This window comes from Crotalus tigris, unplaced genomic scaffold (genome assembly GCF_016545835.1).
Source record: "Crotalus tigris isolate CLP2741 ecotype Arizona unplaced genomic scaffold, ASM1654583v1 scf7180000024480.717441, whole genome shotgun sequence".
NCBI lineage: Eukaryota > Metazoa > Chordata > Lepidosauria > Squamata > Viperidae > Crotalus > Crotalus tigris.
Genome location: NW_024100650.1, coordinates 247,682 through 260,236, shown reverse-complemented (window position 1 = coordinate 260,236; position 12,555 = coordinate 247,682).

Sequence of the window (12,555 nt, the reverse complement as noted above, 5' to 3'; positions counted from 1 at the left end):
TGAATAAAGAATAAACCTTATATAAATTGAATAATATGTCATTCATAAACAATATGCTATTCTACAATACTGTGCACTATTCTAAAAGTATGCTTTGAGTCAGTGTATATAGTCCCTCTCTGTTCCTCCAGCTTACTATATCTCCTTTTCTAAAAGTACCTTAGCTAAGTGCCTCTACATGCCTATTCTTTAACCAGAAATGAAAAATTACAACATGTACATTTATTGTGTATCTCACACAACTTACAAGCACAACTGGGGCCAGAATTTCTGTTGCTAAGCAAAGCAGTTTTTAAGTAGATTTACAACCTTTTTGCACACTTGTTAAGTGAATCACATCAGCTGTTGAGCAAATCACATAGTTCTTAAGTGAATGTAGCTTTCCCCCATTGATTTTGCTTGTCTGAAATCAGTAAGGGACTTTGCAACCATTATAAATATATGTCAGTTGCCCAAACCTCCAATTTTGACCATGTGACTAGATACAACTCTTTTGCTGCAACAGTCATAAGTGTGAGGACCATTCATAAGTCACTTTATCAGTGGCATTATGAGGGTGCAGTGGCGCAGTGGCTTAGTGATGCTGGATTTCTGGCCAGAGATGGTCAGCACTCCAGCAGTTAGAGCCCATGACACTGTGTAGAGGATTGAGCTCCTGTCATTTATCATTAGCTCATGCCTACCAGCAGTTTGAAAGCATGTAAAAATGCAAGTAGATAAATAGGTACCATTCTGGTGGGAAAAGCTAGCAGCATTCCTTGAGGAAGGGCTGGACCTGCCTGGATGTGAGGTGAGGTTGGCAGAAAAAAGCAGCAGATGACCTGTCATGCCCCCCAACTAGCTGGTGCAAAGCTAGTTCACACCCTGTGGTGTATCATGGATAACATGCATGCACAAACAAAATGAACTAGCAATCTTAGACTGTCAAAACTACTCTCTGGTAGTTTGTAGATTTTTCATGGATATGTAGTTAAAAAAGAAAAATGGCATTGTAACTTTGAACAGTTGTATATCCCTGTCTAATTCATTGTTGTGAGGTATGAGAGGTAAATAATCTTTTTTCCTGAGTTTTGAGTTTACCATCATCAAATTCAGATGAAAAAGCCCCAAATATTTAACTGAAATCTGCATTCAGCAGGAAACCAATTTTTGTTCCCAATGACTGTTGGAATGGCACAGATGAAGGACCTAAGCAAACAAGTAATTGTGGCAATTGTTCTAGTGCTAGACAAATGTGCCCATCTAAACCCCTCAAAATCTACCTATCACAGCTAACATAAAAAGATAGGCATTCATTTTCCAATAATAAATATACAATAAATAATCTGTGTCCCTATGTAGGCATATATTACCGATTATTTTATCCCCTGTATGGTACATAATTTTCCCATTTTCTGTGCTGCACCTCTGAACAATGAAATCAATCTTGGAGTGGGGAAAAAAAGATAACTCAAGTTTATTATAAAAACAGAATCAATTCAGTTGATATACCTGCAATCTTAGTTGTGGGGTGAGAAAATAAAAATAAAGTCCAAGCTCAATGCTGAACAGGGAAGAAAGCCAAAAGTGAAAGGGGTAAAAGTGCAATAATGTCAAAATCTCATTAAAAATCAATAAATAGAGAAACATGCTTCCTTTTTTTTTTAACACTATTGAGTTTCTTTTGTTTGGCCTTATAGTAAGTTCTTCTTTTCATCCTGTTCCCTATTACCTCCAACAATTGAAATATTGGCATTTTGCAGGCTATGGATTTTGGGTTGTTTGTCCATCTTAACAAATTGTCTTGAGAGCACTGGGTAGTTTGTAAAGGTGATATATAAATAGTTTTAAATAAATAAATGCAAGGTCAGGATCAAGAGTACATGGCAGTGGGTTTTTTTCTTCCTGCTTTTGTAACTACCTTGATAACTTTGCTTATTCTAACTTCGAACTTCTTTCCATCTCATCTCAGTGGAGATTTACACCCCTGTTAAGATTTCATATGGAGTCTTGTGCTCAGCTCAGCAGATTACAATCAAGGGCGATAAACAGCTGCAAGAGATTCAGAATGGTATTGCAAAACATGTTCAAAAAAAGATTCCAAGGTAGAAACTGGGGTGGTGGTGCTTAAGCTTAGAGGAAAGATTATAATATCCAACATCTGCAAATTCTTCTGTAGATTGTATGTGCTAGTTTGTCTCATGAATGATTTGTTTTTGTTTGAGATTTATGGCTGTATTTTATAACATGCTGAAGAAGACAAGGATGAAAGTGCTGGTGGATGCATTGTGCTTGATTTTTGCAGCCTAAATGGAGGATAATTGGATAGCGCTAAAATATTTAGAAAGCTAGCATAAAATAACAAAAAATGCATTGGGCTTCCTATTGATCTGGAAACTAGGTTGCTCCATGATGTCTCTTAAGTAAACTAAACTAGATGCATCTCTTTTGCCAAGCTTTTCATTGTTAAACAAAGTTTACATTGGTTTAAATTTATGTCTCTGAATATATATATATATATATATATATATATATATATATATATTTGCATTCTACATGTTATGGATTTTCACCTCCTCTGAGCAAGTGGAGGAGAAAAGTGAGATATCAATCAAGGAAATAAATAAACATACCAAAGCTCAGTAGCACAACAAATATTGAGATTCATTGGCACATGGCTGAATCTTGTCTGGCTACTGATTTTTTTCTTTTCAAAGCAAAAAATCGGAGGAGATGTTCTCGTTGGGCACCCTACCTTGGAGATTCACATTCTGCAAATATTTATTGGCCATATAGGGATCATGGAAATAGTTGTAGGGTATATGCAACAAAGAGTTTCAATTTATTCTCCACTTCATTAAGCCTTTCAAAAAACCAAAAAGATTAGGCTGAGGGGCCGTTGGTGCTCTCTGAGCTTGGTTGTTTTCTTGCAGACATTTCATTACCAAACTAGGTAACATCATCAGTGCTAATAAAGGAATTGGGTATGTTCTCAATTTTGCCTTGTCGATTTTGGTGGGGGTGATCTTAGAGGTTCTTTGGTTAGACTGTTTACTGTTAGCTTGTTTGGCAGTTCCTTGATTGGGCTTTAGTAATAGTAATAGTAGTAAAGTTGGAAGGGACCTTGGAGGTCATCTAGTCCAACCCCCTGCTCAGGCAGGAAACCCTACACCATTTCGGACAAATGGCTGTCCAGTCTCTTCTTAAAAACTTCCAGTGTTGGAGCATTTACTGCTTCTGGAGGCAGGCTGTTCCACTGATTAATTGTTCTCACTGTCAGGAAGTTTCTCCTTAGTTCTAGGTTGCTTCTCTCCTTGATTAGTTTCCACCCGTTGCTTCTTGTCCTGCCTTCAGGTGCTTTGGAAAATAGCTTGATTCCCTCTTCTTTATGGCAGCCCCTGAGATATTGGAATACTGCTATCATGTCCCCCCTTGTCCTTCTCTTCATTAAACTAGACATACCCAATTCCAGCAACCGTTCCTTATATGTTTTAGCCTCCAGTCCCCTAATCATCTTTGTTGCTCTTCTCTGTACTCTTTCTAGAGTCTCAACATCTTTTTTACATCGTGGTGACCAAAACTGGATGCAGTATTCCAAGTGTGGCCTTACCAAGGCATTGAAGAGTGGTATTAATACTTCACGTGATCTTGATTCTATCCCTCTGTTAATGCAGCCTAGCACTGTGTTGGCCTTTTTGGCAGCTGCAGCACACTGCTGGCTCATATTTAGGTGATTGTCTACTAGGACTCCGAGGTCCCTCTCACAGTTACTACTATTGAGCATGGGGCCACCTATGCTTTACTTGTGCATTTGGTTTTTCTTGCCTAAATGTAGAACCTTGCTTTTTTCACCATTGAATTTCATTTTGTTAGTTAGTGCCCAGTGTTCAAGTCTGTCCAGATCCTGGACAGACTTGACTCCTGGCTATTGTTTACTTCTTCATTGTTGATTAGGCTGACTTCTTTTATCCAATTTAAAGAATGTTTCTCCTGGTCTCAAGAGAAAAACTATCCCCTGGGGTTAAATTTCGCTTGCAGGAGTATTATTGCATGCTTGCATTTATTTTTCCAACAGCATGTAAGGGAGTAGGCTCAACAGTGATCCACATATGGTTTGTGACAGATATCATTTCTCTGTTACTTAAGGGTTTTAGTAATAATAATAGCACTTAGACTTATCTATGACCCCTTAGTGCTTTATAGTGAGCAGTTTACAGTGTCAACATGTTTTCCCCAACAACCTGGGTCCTCATTTTATTGATCTCAGAAGAATGGCTGTGGGCAGAGTTAACTTGCAATATTACATTCTAACCACCGCACCACTAGGGCTCCTGCGCTGCAACTGAGCTCAAAATAATCATTTTTCCAACACAGTCCATGTGGAATTACCATGCTACAGAACTGCTTTCAGACTGCCTAAGGTCCTCATGTGGAAATCCTCATCATTTGCCTTTCCACAGCACATTAAACCATCAAAGTGTTCAATTACACTTTCCAAAAAAGGATTTGGTCTCTTTTCAGAACTTGTCTAAAATCTAAAAGGCTACCTATAGAAACCATATCAGTAGATATGTATATCAATGCATGCATGGCTGAATATGTCAACCACAATTGGTTTAACATTCTATTACATGAATTTTCACTAAAAAAAAAGAAGGAAGGAAGGAAGGAAGGAAGGAAGGAAGAAAAAGAAAGAAAGAAAGAAAGAAAGAAAGAAAGAAAGAAAGAAAGAAAGAAAGAAAGAAAGAAAGAAAGAGTGTTCTCCTACTAATAAATAATAATGGCTATCAGCTGTCAAAATATCTGTCCAATGGCTATCAGCTGTCAAAATATCAAAGCATTCAGTTATACTTTCCAAACAGTATTTGGTCTCTTTATAGAAGTTCAGCCTTGTTGAAACCAGGTCCTTGGCATGAGGCATGTTGCATCTGTTCAGAGTTTGGGTTCCAGATAAATTCAGTGCCCAGCTGTAGTTTGAGAACAGGAAATAATACAAAAGAAATGCTCACTATACTTGTTCAACAGTGTATTTAGCCCGAGAGCCCAAAGAACAATTTCACCAAATCTGTTTAAATATCTGTATATGATAAGAGCTGAATTGAAATGTTCCAATTCTTTCCTCTTTAGGGAACCAACCATTTCTTACTAGCAGTTCTGCATTGCATGTTCTCTCTCTCTCTCCTTCTCAAATTCTACCAAGTGGGAGGGCTCTTGGGCTAGATCAGTTTATTAAAAGTGCTGATTGCGGCCTTCTGAACAAGCTTTTGCTTTCCAGTGAATACAATTAGGTTTAGCATGCTATTAGAAAACAATCTGAGGACAGTTTGACTTTATATCCTTGTTCTAGTTCATCACTAATCTAGCATGGGAAGAAATGATCTTTCGACTCAAGAGACTAAAATGATGTGGAAAGAAACTATAAGACAGATGTATTCCTTTGGCCCCAGTAAAAAAATGAAGCAGCCTTTTCTTTTGTTGTGTTGGTTTTTTAAACTGCAGGTGGATTCTGTGAAACATTCCTGAATTGTCCATCTGCTCATTTTCTCATTGCTAATGCATATTATCCCCCACGATATTATAGCGTATATCAGTAACGGAGTAAGCATTTCTGAGAAATTTATGATGCACAAAATGATAACATATTGAGACAGGCACATTCTGACGACCTACTTAGATTACTTTCTAATCCTTTGGGGATGACTATCTCAGTAGAGAACCAGATCTCAGTAGAAATTTTTCTGAATCTCCCCCCAATTTTCCAGTCTAATTATTTTATATGAGCTGATTGTACTAAATAAAAGCCTACAAATGTTGATGGAGTAAGATTCTCATTGGAGAAATATCATCTTAGGTAATAGTAATAGTAGTAAAGTTGGAAGGGGCCTTGGAGGTCATCTAGTCCAACCTCCTGCTCAGGCAGGAAACCCTATACCATTTCGGACAAATGGCTGTCCAGTCTCTTCTTAAAAACTTCCAGTGTTGGAGCATTCACCACTTCTGGAGGCAGGTTGTTCCACTGGTTAATTGTTCTAACGGTCAGGAAGTTTCTCCTTAATTCTAGGTTGCTTCTCTCCTTGTTTAGTTTCCACCCATTGCTTCTTGTCCTGCCTTCAGGGGCTTTTGAAAATAGCTTGACTCCCTCTTCTTTGTGGTAGCCCCTGAATATTGGAACACTGCTATCATGTACCCCCTCGTCTTTCTCTTCATTAAACTAGCCATACCCAGTTCCAGCAGCCGTTCCTTATATGCTTTAACCTCCAGACCCCTGATCATCTTTGTTACTCTTCTCTGTACTCTTTCTAGGTCACACACTTGGTTTCTGGGATCTTTCCAATTCTATAGAAACTCATTATGGATCCCTTCATCAGAAACTCAAGACTGGTGGGCAAGCTTCCTGAAGATTCACTTGTTCAACTCTAGCAAGGTTTTGTAATCGATCAGAGGATGAGTTTTAACATTTAAGGAGCATTCAGGAGGTGAAGTCCAACTATGGACTAGTACTGCACAGGAATTGAGAACATTCCATATAACATATCTCGCAATCCTCTGTACCAGGGGTGTTAAACTGCCAACCCGTGGGCCGGGTACATCATGCAGAGGCCACACCCACCCCAGCTCCGACAATGCAAAAAAAGTTGCAATACATCGCAACACATGACGCAGCAAGTTTGACACCCATGCTCCATACTATCAAGAAATCTAGAATCAATCAGAATCGAGCTGGAAGGGACATTGGAGGTCTTGTAGTCCAACCCCCTGCTCAAGCAGGAAACCGTATACCATTTCAGATAGATGGTTGTCTGGTTTTTTCTTAAAAACCTCCAGGGATGAAGCATCTACAACTTTTGAAGGCAAGCTGTTCCACTGGTTAATTGTCCTCACTGTTAGGAAATTTCTCCTTAATTCCAGGTTGCTTCTTTCCCTGATTAGTTTCTATTTATTGTTTCTTATCTTGCCTTTTGGTGTTTTGGAAAATAAGTTGACCCCCTCTTCTTTATGGCAGTCCCTCAAATACTGGAGTACTACTATCATGTCACCCCTAGTCTTTCTTTTCTCTAGACTGGCATAAGAGCTTCTCATAGATTTTTCAAGATACAAATTGGAACATTATTGTCAGAAATTAGGATCAATGGCCACATTTGGCATATGAATGGAGACTGAAGATATACTTCAAGAATGGACTAGGAATGGTTGTTTGGATGCAACGTACTATCATATCTGGTGGTCATGTAAAAATATAAAGGCTTTTTGGATTAAGATTTGGTGGAATATTCAGAAAGTTTTTAACAGAAGGATAAAATTTACACCACAATTGTTTCTGTTAGGTATTATTGTTGATTGTAACAATAAAGAAATTATTTTAATGTTGAATTTAATTACAGCGGCAAGGTTGCTGATAGGGCAATATTGGAAGAAGGATTCTTTGCCTACTTTAGAAGAATGGTTTTTTAAAGTTTCTTATTTATCTGAAATGACAAAAATTTCGGCTTATCTGAAAGACCAATCGCAAGAGAAATATATTTTGGTGTGGAAAAGATGGGTGAATTTTATACAGAATAAATATGAGATTAGAAAGTTTTATTTAGCTTTTGAATAATTCATGCTTAAGGGTAATTTTTATGTATTGGAGTTAAAGTATTTAAAATTTTGTTTTTGAATGTATTTATAATTGTTTGATGTTTATTTAAGATGTATGTTTTTTCTTGTTTTTTTAACCCTGTATTCAGCTCTGGGAAGGAGGGGGGAGGGTGATGGGGGGGTGGGAGGGGGGAGTATTTTATTGTAAAACTGTAAAAATTTTCAATTAAAAAAAAAAGAATGGACTAGGAAGAAAAACTAAGGATGATTCCAATGGCATTTCGTCTAATTTTTATTTAATTTAATTAGTGGATCTTAGGATTTAGTTACATATTTTAGCATTTTCCCACCAAGATATTTTTGATTCCATTCAAAGTTGGCCCATTCAAGGAGAAACTGGCAAGAAAAGTTGTTTCTGTTGCCCCATAAGGCAAACAGGACTAAAGCTACAAATTTATGTTCTCCAGTATGGTGCCTGTACTTTCGAATGGCCTCCTTCTTGAAATTAGACTGCCCTTTGTTAATGGCCCTCACAAAATTGTGAAAAACAACTGTTTCTAGAGCAGTGGTTCTCAACCTTTTTAATGCCGTGACCCCCCAACCGGTCATAAGTCGAGGACTACCCAACCGGTTGTAAGTCAAGGACTACCCAACCAGTCATAAGTCGAGGACGTTCCCTGCCCGGGAGCACCGCGCATGCGTGGTGCTGCCCCCTGTGCCGGCTGAGGCGTAGCTGGCAAGCGGCAGAGATGGAGCAGGCCGACCACCGGCTGGGCCACCAGCTGGCCCAGCCCAAGGGAGGTAAGGCACCCGCTGGGCCCCACATGCACCAGCAGCCCTCCTTGCACCCGCCGGCCTCCCACCTCCCACCCCTGGCCCTCTTTTACTTACATTTTTAGTAGTTGCTCAGCAGGGAGGGGTGGAAGCTTCCAGATAGCTCTCCTTCGCTGCAGACAACTTGCAGCACCGTTTGCAGAATGGGGCTTTTGGCGGGCTCAGCAGGGCAGAGACAGCCTGGACAATTCCTATTGGCTTTTGAAAGCCAATAGAATTAGACTCTATTCAAGAGAGTCTATTCTATTGGCTTTCAAAAGCCAATAGAATAAAAGGGAGTAGCACAGCTAAGGAAAAGGGGAAAAAATGGCGGACTGCGTTGTTTGGCGACCCCCGTGAAATGGTCGTTCGACCCCAAATGGGGTCGCAACCCACAGATTGAGAACCACTGTTCTAGAGAAATGTTTTAAGAATTGTCACTTGCCACTGTCTATGATTCTTATCATTTTGTTATTATTGTAATGTATTTTTATTTCACTGTTTCTTGGTATTATTGTTGTGATTTGGGATTTATATATTATGTATTTTATTTTGTGTTTTTTGGGTTGCTGCAAGCTATCATGAGACTAATGGGAATCATGGCATAAAAATTCATGTATTCAAATTCAATAATAATTTTGCCCATGTGTGTTCCTGGGACTTAACTATTTCCATTTAATAAGAATGTTTTGTATATACTCTAGGCTTAATAGCTTACACATTGTCTTTCACTTTCCTCTCAAGTAAGAAAAAAACCTTACATGGAGAGGAGTTGGTGAACTATTCTCATTCGTATTTGTATGGGAAAGCTATATGAATTAAAGAAAAATAAAGCACTTCAGATCTATGGAATGGCTTTTATTTGCACTTGCCTACATTCAGTCTTTGACATCTAGCTGTGGCAATTGTGACCCCTACATTATTGAACACATTAGTTTAGAAAAAAATGTTCCATTCTTTCCATGTCTAATATTGCTAAATACATTTTGCATATGCTTCATAAATCAAGAAAGATACACTTCATCACGATCCAGATACTTTAATAATTTCTGTATGTGCTACTGATTTACATCTGCTCAGAATACCAAGCAGCTCGTGTAAATAACATCTGTCTCTGCACACTGAATTCATTGGACGACTTCTTAATCCATTGTGACAACTTAATTTTCTGTATGATGAGCAGTGAAGTCATAAACAGTAGACTATGGCATCCAATAATTGAGAAGAAGAGATAAAATGATATTAGATTTGGTTTGGATATCAGTTATCAGTGGTGAGGAAAGGGAAGGGAAGGGAGCTTAAAGTAAGGGAGGGGAGGGGAAGGGAAGGGAAGGGGGTTTTTCTAAATTAGCAGGGGTTGGATTTGATTCAGCATAGGACACAAATATGTCTGGTGGCATTCTATAACTCTTAAACAGCATTATTGGCACTTACCAGGTTCTCTGCCCCATCTTAGTCCCCTCCTCAAGATTCATATAATTAAAAGTAATACAGGCTGCTTAAGCAGCCTTAGAAAATAGTTATTTTGATGAGTAACCAAACCAACAGTTTGGAAATGTACCAGTCCCAAAGGGTAAGGGTGAGGGTAAGGGATGGGATTGGGACACAAGAAAGCTGGTTGATACTTGTAGAGTGCATAAACAAGGAACTCATTTCAAGACATCAATAAAACAATACACTTTATGTCTCAAAACATGAATGGTATTTTATGAGAAAGCTGTGCAAAAGAGAGCTTTGGAGCTCTCTGTATTCTCCAGGGGAGCAAGAATTTTCTTAAAGGCAGGATTTCCCATTTCCGGTAACAGTAGGACCACTACTATAAAAAAAATGCCAATAGAAGGAACTTATCCATTATATGCTTACTTGGTACTTAACTGGAGAGCAGGGAACCAGGAAAGCAGCAGATCATTTGAGAAACAATCGAACAGTGTGAGACAGGCCATTCAGATAACCCCTTGGCTACCTTATGTAGTAAATAAATCCATACAATAATATTATATACACCCCGTAAGAATTTCTCTGAAATTGTCCTTTAAAAGACTCTGATAGTATTCTCTTTCATCAAACTGAATGAAAACTGATAGGAAAACATGCAGACAGATTTCCCTATCCAGCACTAGAATTTGCTTAAATTTACATATTTAATATGTTTCTATACTATCTTTCTAAATATATTTTTCCACAATTGATGGGTAGTACCAAGGCTAAATCCCATTGAAATGAATGGAATTTAATTTATTTCCTTCATTGCTGCCATTGATTTCAATAACTTCACTATAGTCTGTTTTCTACCACACAGGATGAACAACCATAAAATCTTGAATTAAAGAATTAAATTAAAGTATAGTTGGGTTGCAAGAAAGCTTGAAACCGTTTGAATGGATGACAGATTAAATTAAACATTTTGTTTAAAGAAAAGGAAAAATTAATTCCTAATTCCTTAATCATAATTAAGAAAGAACTCCTTGAAATAGGTGACAAAAAACTAACTAACTAAACTACTAACCACCAAAGTTGTCTTCTACCTGTTTTGTGTTTGGACACATCTGCTCACATCATAATCTCATAACTGGCCCACATGGTTGTCTAACCATGTACTAAATACCATTTAGACCAGGGGCCAGGTCCCACTACCGGGCTGTGGCCGGTTTGGAAGTGGGCTGCACAGGTCCCACACCTGTGCGACTCACACAAGCAGCACTCAGTTCGACTCACTCAGTTCGACTCACACAAGCAGAAGGACAGCACATGCACACAGCTTAACTTATGTGAGCAGTGGGCCAGTGCTCATATGCACAGCTTGAGTTGCGTGAATGGTGGGCACAGTTGCATGAGCGTCTTGATTCGCATGAGCAGTAGAGAGGCACGCACATGCATGCACATGCTGGCCTACTGCTTCATGGGCCAGTTCTCCTCTCCTCTCCCCACCAAGTGCCCAAGCCATAAAGGTTAAGGACCGCTGATTTAAACTTTCTTCAAACTGTGTGATTCTGTGACATCAAAATTACAGTATCTCCTATTTTCAAGAATATCAGCTGCAGCATTACATAGGCTCTGTTCACAGACTTCCAAGCAGCTTGTAAAGAAAAAAAAAGCTAGAAAAAAAAAAATCAGTGGTTTGTAGCACCTCAGATATGCAAAATTCTGCAAATGTCATAAACTCCCACCTGGCTGGATAACAGCAACAGCTGGAAAAAAAACAACAAGCCTGCTTATACCATTTTTCAAGCTCAAGATTTTTTGATGGATGACAAGCTTTTTCACAACTGAAGTCAGTCTTTTATGAGAATTCAACATGTATGCTAAATCTGTGTCAGGAAGCTGGAGAGTTCCATGTTTTCTTTTAAGGTACAAGTTATTGAATGCTAGTTAAACAGAGACATGGCAGACATCCCTTGAGATTTCTTAAATTAGCTTTATTGTTACCATCTTAGCCACATGAAATAATTGATTTGTCGAGAGAAAAGAACAAGCACGTGTGAAAAGGGTGCTGCGCTGGAGCAAATGTTTGAGCAACTAGTGCCAGGAAAATGCATGTGTAGAATCATTTTAGAAAGATTTCCACCTTAATCTATTTAGAAAGATTAAGTTTTCAACATGTGAAATAAGTATAAGTCTAGCCACATTTAGGCAAGAAAAACCAAATACACAGGTATAGTATAGGTGGTACCCTGCTCAATACCGTGTTTCCCCCAAAATAAGACCAGGTCTTATATTAATTTTTGCTCCAAAAGACCCATTAGGGCTTATTTTCTGGCTAGGTCTTATTTTGGGTGAAATACGGTACTAAATGCGTCCATCTGACTGATGATCTTAACTGGGGCTTATTTTGGGGTGGGACTTATACTATGAGTGTCCTGAAAAAGCATGTTAGGCTTTATTTTCCATTTGGGTCTTATTTTGGGGAAAACACAGTAGTAGTAATTGTGAAAGGGACCTTAGACACCAAGTGGACAATCACTTAAATATGAGCCAACAGTGTGCTGCAGCTGCCAAAAAAGCCAATGCAGTCCTTGGCTGCATTAATAGAGCAGAGAATGAAGATCACGTGAAGTGTTAGTACTGCTTTATAATGCCTTGGTAAGACCACACTTAGAATATTCCATCCAGTTTTGGTCACCACGAAGTAAAAAAGAAGTTGAGACTCTAGAAAGAGTGCAGAGAAGAGCACAAAGATGATTAGGG